Below are 9,776 nucleotides of genomic sequence, written 5' to 3'. Positions count from 1 at the left end.
GTGAGAGTATCAGGAAACGGGGCTTCTGCAAGAATACACGGCGGTTCAAACTCACCATGTTACAATTGGGAACTTGCTCAGGGCGTAAGTCCACCTATGCCAGCTAGAGGCAGGCGCCATCACCCTATGCAGGGGTAAGCAGAAGAAGCATGGGATTTAAGTTTAAGCCTAGAGCAGACAGGACTCCCAGTGACCCCTGGTTCCTACATCATATACATTATGCTCCCAATGGGGGACTCAGGAGGAGCAAAGCAATGGTGCACTGTGGGCGAGGCTGTACAAGGGACATCCTGGGGCAAAGGTAGGATGGCTACAGGCTGAGGAGCAGCAGGGCTGCATTGCCGGTGAGATCCAACAGGGCTCCAGGAAAGGTCACTGTGTCTTGTCTATGCATGGGACATGCAGTGGCAGGCTTTGGCAGCTGTGGACATCAGCAGTTAGTGCCGACAGAGTATCCTGTGATCAATTAGGATAAGGATGTGTTCAAGAAGTCAAGAGGACCCAGAGAAGAAAAGGGTACCTGTATCCAGGTATGAGGACCCCATTCTACCACTGCCCTAGTGACAACATAGGCCACCCGCTCTGTTTAGACGTTATCTTGAAAAGAAAAACTTGGCTGGCCAAGGGGTATGGGGCAAAGGGGAAGGAATTAGAAAAATTAAAAATTAAAAAAGAACTTAAAAATATCGGCATTTTCCCAAAAGAGGTGACATTAATCCAAAGTAAGACTATGTTGTAAGTGATGTACATTATTAGGCAGTTATGGCCATCTAGAATGATGCTGCCCCATATAACAGCCCATAGCTGCATGTGACAATTTAGATTTCAATCAGCTAAAACTAAATAAAATAAAAGATTCAGTTCCTCAGTGGCAGCAATCCCATTTCAAGTGCTTGTAGCCACACGTGGCTCTCGGCTACCATGTTAGGCAGAGCAGACATGGGCCATTTCCATCATCACAGAAAGAACCACTGGACAATGCTGGTCTAAAACATAAGCCCAGGAGAGCAGGCCTCTTCTCTGTCTTATTCACCACGGTATTTGTAGGCATCTAGAGAAAGCCCAGCATATAAATGAATATGGTCAAGATTTTTCCTAAAGTACAGCTCTTCAAAATATGGTCCTCATCAATCTGTCCAGGCTTTGTTTCTCATTATTTATTCATTCATTAAACATAGATTTATATTTACTGATGTGCCAGGTGCTCTGCTAGATGCTGAGGATGAAAAATAAGACATAATCCCCATCCTCACAGAGCTCACTTCTACTAGGAAGACAGCAAATGGGCCAGACAATTGGTCCACCCAATAATTACAGCTGGAGAAAAACACTATAAAGGAAAGAAACATGATGGAAAAGGCCACAAATAGCTGCTTCCGATAGAATAGTTGGGGAAGGTGTCTTCCAGGAGACACTCCAGTCAAGACCAGAAGCTCCTTGAATCCCTCTTCCCAGTCTGTCACAGTGGGTGGCACCTAAAAGCAATCAATCAATAGTAGTTAGATGAATCACTGAGAAGGAGCCAGGTATTCAAAGGATCAGGGAAGGGCATTGTTGGCAAATTGCGTCTGAAACCCTTAGTGTGAGACTGAACTTGGTCAGTGTGAATAGCAGAAAGAATACCACTAAGCCTGGAGCAGAATCAGCAGGTGGGAGAGAGAGGTGAGTTGGGATTTGAAGTAATATGGGGGTCTCTTGCTTAGGGGTATATGACGTGATGTGTGTTTAAATAAGACCACTCTGGCCACTCCACAGAGACTGCACTGGGATGGGGAACAGGTAGCAAGAGCAGAAGCAGGGAGTTCCACAGGCAACCTTGGGCAGTGCCCAGCGAAGAGATGATGGTGATGCCAGCTTGGAGCAGGCTGAGAGCTGTCAGCATGAAGATGTGGCCACACCCCACTATGTGTCAGTCAAATTGGACTTAGTGTCTCCAAGGCTATTCCTGCTCTCCCTTCTGTTCTGCTTCCCACCTCCCTCCCCACTTCTCCCGCCTTGGCTTGGGATGCTTTTCCCTCTCATTTTCACTTTCAAAATTCCACCTTACCCTTCAATGCTCTCAGAAGTTACCTTCCCCCTTGGCAAAGTCTTCCCTGATTGTTGTGGCCGGATATAATTTGTCTATGCTTGGAAGTGTTACAGCACTGACTCTATATGGCATCTGCATATGCAGCATTTAGCACACGGCCTGAACTCTGATTGAGCTTGGTCTTCTTACTGCATGGAGAACCACTAGATGACTGGGGCCTCATAAACATCTTCCTGTACCCTCTTTCAGGGTTAGCACCTAATCCACTATCTTACATATGAGTACTCAAATATATTTGTTGAAGGAACAAAGGACTGACTGTCTCTGTGTTTGCTGGTGTGTATCTTCCTCTTCATTTAACATCTTATTTTTATTTGCATAACCCCACTTCTTTGAATATCATTTGCTAACCAACTCTATGGAGGAAATACAAAACTATTCTTTTAAACATAGGATCTGTCCCTGGTGGGCTGCACTTGGCAGTAGCAATGGTCTGAAACCTCCAAAGGCTTGGTAAGAGCTGTGGGGAAGTGCAAAAAGTGTTCAATTAACTCTCGTTACTCAAAGTAAATGGAGGTACTTAAGCCAACAGTCATATATTCTCAATTGCTCTTATGACCAGACTGTGAACTCCTTAAACACGATTTATTCATCTCAGTTTGTGCAACATGGCATGTGCCTGGTGCACAGTAGGCTCTCCAGACATGTTGGTTGAATGGATAAATCATCACATGAGCACTGAGCCTTCTGGTGGGCCCCCTTGGAAGGCAATAAACCCCACGGTGGTGGCTCACCCCAGAATTAGGGGTCCTCTCAGAGGCAGGTCTCACTACCATGGAGAAGGTAGCACCACCATTTTACTGCACAGTCTTCCCCAATTTATGTGTTAAAAGTGTGCAGCAAGTAGATAAAAATGCAAAGATAAACCTGATCGATTGTTTCTGTCTTACCCATCACCTGCCGCCACAGAGAGTCATCGTTTTCTCTCTACTGCCTTCATTCATCTTTTTCCTTGCCCTAGAGCCATTTTTCAGGGTTCCTGGAAAGGGGCCACCCTCCTTCCCTCATCCGATCAGACCAGAGGACACCATGATTTGCTCTTTTCCCTTTTTCTCCTTTGTTTTCTTTCATAAAGACTTTTCATGCATGTTAGTTGTAATTATTAGTACTGTGTGTTTTTTGGCATTAGCTTAGAGTGTCTAATTTGTGATATCTTCCAGTTCATTACTCATAGTCTTAATTTCAGGAGCAAAAATGAGAGGATCTCTAGGCAGGAAGCTGCAAAAGAGGCTCCATGTGCAGTACGTATTTGGCCCAGGTCTTCCACGAGTATTCTAAGTTTGCTACCATCCCTGAAATAAGTGCTTCCCTCCTCCTCTTTTTTTCCTCATGGTGACGGGAGGGGAGGGGGTTCCTCCTATTTTCTGCAACTATTTACTTAAGCAGGCATCAATAATTCAGGATACCAGCTCCCTTTCTGAAAGCCCAGGTGAGGGCAAAGGGCTCAGCACCAGGCCAGCAGCCCATTTGCTCGCTCCTGCAAAACTCCACAGAGATTGCACCAGGCTCCTGCCTGGCCAGACCTCAGCCACACTTGAAGACGGTAAGCATTGACTTCACAGTTCAGATCTCCTTTGTTTTCTTTCCTTAGCTACCTACCAGCTTCCCTGAACCTGTGAGGATGCCAGAGGCCATCTCTGGAGTGAGGTCTCTCTGTCGGTTTTGAGCTGCAGCATGCCGCCCAGAGCAGCCTCTGATCCCAGCCTCAGACCCAGGTCTCTGAAACCAGACCAGGTAAGGAGGCTTTGAATTTATTCCTTAATTTGACAAATGTTTTATGAGACTCAAAGATGAAAATGTGGCTATGACTTAACAGAGGCAGAATTAAAGCCTGAGCTATACTTTCCTTATATCTAAGGTCTGGAAGGAGACTGAGACTGGTCTTCTATCTGGGATATGCATAAGTTTTGGGACTGCAGGGATCTATGTAAACAGGTATTTAAAGCCTCTTCCTCCTGAAATGATTCAAGGTGCTGGGTCTCTTTGTTCTGCAATTGAGTCTGGTTTCTCCAAGAAGTCCTCAAACATCTCTCCTTAAGTTCAAAATGTCTCCTTGAAGGTAAGACCTAACTGGTCTGAGACATTTGGGATTTCTAGTTCAAACTGTGAGAAATGACTCCTATTCCCAGGATAAAGGTACAGGCATATTTGTCCTTCTCCGCCCCCCGTTCCACCCCCCAGCCCTACATGCCCCACTCCTACCTTCAGCTGGGTCACCTGGAACCTCTGACTGGGGAGGGTCATCTCTATTTTCAAAAATATCCAGAGAAGACTCAGGAACTTTCCTTGATATCTCCACTCCCTTAGGCAATGATCCTCAGCAGCAACACAAACTTCTTATACCCCTAAACACTCATACCGCTTTTGAGAGCTCTTCCTCTCTTTCATCTCTCCCAAACAATCAATGATGGATCATTTGCCACCATTCTTCTGATATTCACACTTTTCTTAACTCGAAGGCGTTTTACAGTTGTGTTTATAGTTCTGCTTCCATGACCTCTCTCCCAAAGTTGCTTAGCTAATCGTTCCCTGCCCTCGGACTTTGTCTAATCCAATGTATACTGCAAACTACTGCCAGTCTCTCTCTCCCTGACAGGTCTGATCAAGCCATTCCCCAACCCATCCCACTCCTGACACCCTACCCCCATCAAAGGCATATGGCTGGTAAGTGACTTGAGCGGATTGCTCTAGGAGACTCAACTGATACTCATGCCTTATACTGAGCTCTCGAAATTTTCCGAGCATCTCTTTTGCTCTCTGGTGTCTCCACCATTCACCTCATAAGACTCAATCCAGCAGGCTACCCTCCATTCGCATTTCTACCTGTCAAGATCCTATCCATTCACTGAGTGTCACAGGAGAATAGCAGTTTATTACATAGGGTCCTTGGCCTACTTGCTCATAGCAGTTCTAGTTGGGAAGACAGACACAAACACAGACATTTGAATGCATACAGTGCTTTGGGGGCTGCTGTGGGGACAGAGTATAGGAGCCCTTAGCCTTGAGGAGATGACATTTAAACTGTTTCTTGCTGGGCAGGAAAAAGTTGGCCACATAAAGAAGTTGGTGGAAGGGTATTGTAGATAAAGGGAACCACATCAGCAAAGGAAACTAAAAAGTGTTCATTAGAGTACATAGTATGTAGTCAAGACAGGCCCAAGCCATTATCAAGAACTTCCCACATAGCAAGAAGGCTTGGCACCACACTCTTTGCTTGGCCTATCTTGTTTCACTCATCTCATACCCTGTAAAGTGGATACTGTAAGCATTGAAGCTGTTTTACAGATGAAGACACTGACACACAAAGAAAACGGAGTAACAGCCAAGCTCACGCAGATAGCAAGTTAAGTGTGGAGCCCAGCTTTGAACCCAGGAATCTGACTAGGAAAACTGAACTCTACATAGCTATTCCTCTTCAGGTGAGAAGGCAGTTACAGAAAAAGGCCAAGATGCCTTCAAAGTTCTGTAGTTAGTGGGTTCTAGGTCTGGCTTTGCATCAATTACTTGAGCCACGGAGACTTTCTGGGTTTTAGTTTCTTCATCTCTAGCCATGTTTCTCAACAGGGAGTGACTGCACCCCACCCCCTGCCCTGGGGCACATTTGGCAATATCAGGATACATTTTGGATTGACATAGTGGAGGTGGGGTTGGGGGAGTGCTATACAGCCAGTGGGTAGAAGCCAGGGATGCTGCTCAACATTGTGCAATGGACAGCAACAGGGCCCCCACCACAAAGAATGATCTTACCCCCAATATCAACAGCGCTGAGGCTGAGAAAACCTGCTTTATGGAGGAGGCTTAAGCCACACACATGCCCCCCACATCACTGACTACTCTAAGTGTTCCAGGAGCTAACGTGCAAAAAACTCCCGTGGCAGAAACTATTGGCTAAAACTGCAAAGTTCCCAAGGGGACCTGATCCTCTTGGCTGGATCTTCTTTGAGTTTACTTCAATGACAAGATCCACGTCCTCCACGAACCCCGTGTTTTCTTCAAATAAAGTCCTGCAGGGCCACGTGGCTGCCTGGGCTGCTGGCAGCAGCTCCTCAGCTCCCACTGTGCTGGGTTTTCTCTTGGAGGTTGCACCCCTTGCCGTGACTGTGTTTCATCTGGCCTGTTCCTGGCATTGCCTCTGACAGCTGGACTTATTGAGAGACCGGGCCCCAGATGAAAATTCTCAGCACGGCCCCACCATGCTCGCTGGCCCAACCCAGGCCGGAGCAAGACAGTCAGACGTTTCTTCTCTGCTTAGTATTCGTCTTTCTTTCCCCAGTTATCTGTATTTACTTTGAAAATCATTTCCTCTGTTTTACTCGGTTTGCCTTTGAGCCCAATTGCCGGCTCAGTTCTCTGTCCCTTCTGTTTATTTCTACTTCTCATTTTTCCCATTGATCAGATGCCCTGGAAATATAGCAGGAACAGTGTGTTCCCTGTAATATTTGGTTACACTTAATATTTCTCAGCAAAACGTTGCCTTGGAACACCAAGCGGTAAAAATCCAGGCCTGCTCTGCTTACACTGGACATCGGCTTCAGCACAGGCTCCGATTCATTTCAGGTCTATTCCCTCCTTAAAGGGGAGTCACACCCAGCCTGCAGCAGGAAGGTGCCTCAGTGGGCGAACCGCCAAGCATGTGCACAGAAAGCCATTTCCTCAAATAAGTGCATGGCTATAACACACTAGGTGCTTGACTAAATAAAGATATGGCACCCTGTGAACGTGCCAGATGAATATGCTGTCGAATCCTACGACTCTTCCGTAAACACAGTTTTTCTAGATCAGTCTTTGCCATCAGGGCTACTAATCCTAATTTTTTTCCCTGATGCCATTTTATGATTATGTGACTCAAACTGAGAACAAATGAAACTCTTTCGTGCCATAGTCATTCTTACAGGCCCCTTTGGTGAGCTGATGAAAGCTACGAAACTTTCCTTCCAGAACTGCCTTGCCTGCCTCACAGAATATTCTGAATGTTCTGGGCACTAATGTGGATGAAACTCATTACTTAGGAATGCATTTGCCAGAGACTATTGGCTTAAACCGCAGTCTCTGAGGGGACCCAGTCCTCCTGGGTGGATCTTCTCTGTGTTTGCTTCAGTGATAGAATCCACTTCCTACATGAACCCCATGTTTTCTTTAGAATACCATTTTTAGTTAACCCTCAGCAGGTTCCATGAAACCCATGGTTTCAAACTTAAGAACCAGTCTCTGCCTTCTTGATTTAGAAAATACCACTAGGAAATACTGTGAGTGAGTGAAGCCTTGTTTAGTTATGTTAACAGAAAACAACAGCACCACAACAACACAAACTCTTACTCAAAACCATCAACGGTTCCCACCCAAAGTTTCTCTTTTGGCATAAAGACATATTTTCTTGTGTGGCTTAAAAAAGCCAGGAATATGTATATGACAAAGAAAGACATTGAAAAGCAAGAGATGAGGAAACAAATGGAAAACCACACCAACATGGCACGTGTATACATATGTAACAAACCTGCAGGCTGTGCACATGTACCCTAGAACTTAAAGTATAATTAAAAAAAAAAAAAAAAAAGGAAAGAAAACCAAGGTTTTCGATGAAGCGTATCCTCACCTCTCACCTAATGGAATGGGGTTAACAAGTGGCCCATCAGGCACTGAGAAAGTTACAGGGCAGCTCTGAACCGAAGTCTCAAATATAGTATGATGTGAACGTGACCATACATGCCCCAGGTAGAATTCCGGCAGCACCCCGCTAGACCACAGACCCCTCACAACAACCAGATCTTTGTCTTGGTCCCTCTCTCTTCCACTAGGTTGAAGAGTATTCAGTTCTAAGTATCTGCATCACTACCCCTACCCCAGCCTTCTAAGGAGGTGGGACACTTGATCTGCTGAGCCAGCCACTAGACCTTCATCATGAGGTGTGGGGAGGGGGCTGGTGGAGCTCCCAAGTTTTGGTCAGAAAAAAGGGAGTGGGTAGGGGGTGAATGGGAGACAGAACCACTCAAGGTGAAGAGAGTGGAGGATGGGAAACTGCATATGGAGACAGGAGCAAGGGAAGCCATGGAGAGGACTTTTTAAATTAAAACTCCCCTTTACTTAGGCTTCTGGAAGCCTCCATGTCATTTAAAGGGATTAGAACCGTAGAGAGAGACACAAGGTGGCCAGATGGTCAAAATGTCAAATTCTTTTGAACTATGCTCTTATCTGCAACTGAGATGTTTTCACTTCTGTGCTGCTTGGAGGATGCAGATAAAATCCACCCACCTTATCTGGTACAAGGCCCCAGTCCCCTTAGTAACCCAGGCATTGCTGAAGAGAATCAGCACCATACACATGTGTGGATTTCTCTTCCTTTCCTGTCCTTCAGAGCAAGGCAGGAACTCATAGTTTAAGCAGGAGAAAGAAAAAAGGTGAGAAATGAAGAATCATGGGCAGTGCGGGGCAGGCGTGGAGGGAGGCAGGTTATACCCAGAGAAGATTTGTGGACCCCGGACCCAGGATCAAGGAAGAGCACGTCTTTCCCCGGCTCTTCTGCCTCTCCACTCACCATGGCAGGGGAGAGTTTTTCCATACAGACGCGCCCGTAATGGAGGCAATAACCCCCTTCAGCACAGGACCCCGCACCTCCAAGGCAGCCCTTCTGATCATCTCAGAGGGAGAAAAGCCAAGCCCTTTTCTTTTCACATCCTCCTGTCTTTCAGCCCCTCCGTGCCTTGATTTCAAAGCCTTTCTGAAACAAATGTGAAGTTGAAAGGATAGACTTCAATTATTTTATTTTGTAAAGGTTGAAAAGGTTCTTGTAAATGACTGATGCAAATACTGGAAACCCAGTTAAAACAACTGGATACCAGATGGCAAAGGAGAGTGGTTTACTGTAAAGTGTTACAGAGTAGGAGCTCATTTACAAGAAGCAATTACACAAACAGCCCTGAGTATCCAAGATCCCATAAAAGAGTGGCTGGGGTGGAAGTGCAGGATAGGCTGAGCACGTATGATTTCCACATCCCAATGTGAACAGTGCGATTGTGACCTTACCTGTTGCCCTTCCACCTGGCAATGGTTCTAAGTCTAGACTGGCCTGCCAAGAAGCACAGAGTCACAGCCCTAAAGAGATGCTTGCACTTTCTCCATCACTTAGTGGCCTAGGGGAGTTTACTCATAGAAGAACTTTAACAATATAAGGAGTGTAAGCAGCTGGCATCATTGTATTGAAGCCTGGGGAACTTGGTTTTTATCTCAGATCAAGAGAATACGAGAAAATCCCTTTACAATCTGGATGCCTTTTTTCCCCTCACTGTTTCTTTAAATTGAGAATGAGCACAATACACTTTACTGTCCATGTTCAGTCCTAGATATGCTCTTGCATGTGTGTAGACACAGTATGTAAATCACAAAAGCAAATCATGAAGCTGTAGCTGAGAATCTGACATTGTAGTTTCTTGCTCTACTCATCAGGTCTGAGCTGACCTGGCTGCCCTCCTCCATACTAAACTTCCTGGTGCCCACTTCAGTGCCCTGAGCCCAAGTCCCTACCTCCAAGTGCCATGACCTCCCCAAGGTCAGCCTTCTGGCTTATCTTACCTTGGCTAGACCAGGCAAACCTTCCCACCTGGTAATCAACTTGACTGTGATCTGTGCTGGGAAGAGACCCTGAACCCACCCCAGAACACAGTCTCAGGGCAGGTGCTAACATGTGCTTTTC

Source organism: Theropithecus gelada, chromosome 3 (assembly GCF_003255815.1).
Source record: "Theropithecus gelada isolate Dixy chromosome 3, Tgel_1.0, whole genome shotgun sequence".
Taxonomy (NCBI): domain Eukaryota; kingdom Metazoa; phylum Chordata; class Mammalia; order Primates; family Cercopithecidae; genus Theropithecus; species Theropithecus gelada.
Note: the sequence above shows the minus strand (reverse complement) of the source record.